Raw genomic sequence first — 2,559 nt, 5'->3', positions numbered from 1 at the left:
CCAGTCACTATGATAACACACTGACCACCAGGGGACAAGACGCTCAATGCAGGAGCTGCCTCTGGTGGTCAGTGTGCTCCCACAGGCAATCACTGCAGCATCCCCCTTCCCCCCCCCCACCCCAACGGTGGTCTGGCCCCGATCAGCCCCGGGCCCTGATCAGGGCGGGAGACAGCCCTGATCGGTCCAGGCCGAGGGACCCACCCGTGCACGAGTTCGTGCACCGGGCCTCTAGTTTTTAATAAGGAGAAGAGTAACTATACCTTCTCCTCAGACCTGGTTTTTGCTTAGTTCTCTATCTCAGTCTCCATCTTTCTCATTTCCCACCCTCTCTCAGCATTTTATTCCCACCGCTTGTTTGCTGCTGCTCAGCACGCTTGCTTGACCCCCTCTGCACCTAGGCTTTACTGGAACAGCCCCAGAGAAGTGTGCCAACCTGCAAGGCATGGATTCACGAGGCTGGCAGACCCTGGGCTTGCATTCTGCTCAGTCGCTTATTAACTCTGTGAACCGGGCGGCTTGCTGTGAGAATTAGCAAGAGTATATGTGAAGTGCCTAGTGTGACACCTGGCTTTTAGTAGGCATTCAATAAAAAGTAGTTGCTATTATCTTACACACCAGTGCTTCTGAAAACAACTAAATCCACCCAACCACCTCTCTGCCTTGGTAATTGGAATAATGGCTTGCTAATTGATTTCATCCAACCACATTCCCTCACCCCCCCCTGGATAAAATTCATGACTGTGGGGTATGTTTTGGCATTTAGGCACAGCAGATGTTTTCTGTGAAAAGAAACTTTTGCAATTGTTTCAAGAGTTATATAATTTTTAAGAGTGTAGGGACCTTACTTAGGCAGTCTCTTTTTGAACCTTCAATTAACAGATACTGAGGAGGTAATCGATCTGTGGCTATGTTAACATTGCGCATAAATCTTCCTTTACATTTGCAGCAGTGTTCCTATGATATTTTTTTTGCCTGAGAGCAATTATTACAAGGACTCATGGTGACTAACCAAAGCTCTTGCAATCAGAAGCATGTTGTGAACTCTTATTGTGTGCCAGACTCCAGGCAATGCTGAGATTACAAAGACAAATACTACCCACAAGACAGAATCCTTTCACACCTTCGAGGAAGTCACATTTCATAACTGGGCTGACTCATGAGCTCTCTGAAAAGCACAGACAGTCTGCCTCAAGATGACAAGAGTGTGTCAGGCCAATAATATCAACAGCCCCTGTGGCCAAGGCTCCTGTCCACCTTTGGGTGGTGGTGTTAGACATGGTTTCCAAAATCTTTCTGCATCTCCGTAATTTATGACCTATGCTCCAAAAAAGATTTTTTATCTGATTATGAGCCACTTGATCTGTAACAGTGTTTCCAACAATTAATGGGCTTATGGAACCTACCTTGTGAAGCATGTGTACATGCTTCTGTTTACACTCTTAACTGTACCCAACAAGCTAGTGATTGGTATTTCTGATTGATTGATTGATTGATTGATTTGTTTGTTTGTTTGCCAGAATAACAACTGTGGTTGTTTATTCCACATCACTGGTAATCAAGCATGAAAGAATTAGGGATTTAAAAACAATTTTTTGTTGTTGTTGTTGTTAATCTTCACCTGAGTATACTTTTCCATCGATTTTTAGAGAGTGGAAGAGAGGGGAATAGACAGAGATAGAAACATCGATGTGAAAGAGACACATCTATTGGTTGCCTCCCACATGGTTGAGACTGCAACCCAGGTACATGCCCTTGACCAGAATCAAACTGGGGACCTTTCAGTCCATGGGCCAATGCTCTATCCACTGAGCCAAACCAGCTAGGGTGGGGATTTTTACAAATAAACTTGAGGATCCCTTTAAAGACAAAAAGCTTTAGGTAAACAACCTGTCAAAAGTAAAGGATTAGGAAAAATGAATGCTTGGCTTTGATTTATGATGTTAGCATTTCAAAAATAATATTTACAAAGGATAAATAGGTTCTTTCATACCAGAGAAGCATGCTGCTCAGTTCATTTCCCTGCACAAATTAGAACAGTGCTGTGACCTTGATGTCCCTCTCTCTCATGTTTCTCAAGTCCTAAGGCCTTGTGGTCTTGTGATCAGTGTAGCTTGCGCTTTATTATAAACAATGCTAAAATATTAATCAAATCTACTTTTCAAAAACATGCTTTTTACCTAAGTGTTCCATCTTGTACTTCCACTTTTATTAAGACTCAGAATCAACATTTTGAAAAGGAAAGCATTTTCAGTTAAAGGTGAAAAAAGGGTCAATGGGGAAAATATACTTTAGTTCTCAGAAATTCATTGTGGACACAACTTTTTTGAAGTTTATTTTAAGCTGTTCAGGGAGATACATCTGGTCTACATATATGAATCAGGTTTATGCTTTTGACTTAAAAAAAGTAATAAAATCTTGTCTGGCTGGCGTGGCTCAGTGGTTGAATGTCAACCTATGAACCAGAAAGTCACAGTTATATTCCCAGGCAGGACACAGTCCTGGTTGCGGGCTTGATTTCTCAGTGTGGGGCATGCAGGAGGCAGCCAATTAATGATT

This window comes from Myotis lucifugus, unplaced genomic scaffold (assembly GCF_000147115.1).
Source record: "Myotis lucifugus unplaced genomic scaffold, Myoluc2.0 scaffold_59, whole genome shotgun sequence".
NCBI lineage: Eukaryota > Metazoa > Chordata > Mammalia > Chiroptera > Vespertilionidae > Myotis > Myotis lucifugus.
The sequence above is the reverse complement of the archived record's forward strand: the minus strand, read 5'-3'. Positions refer to the sequence as shown.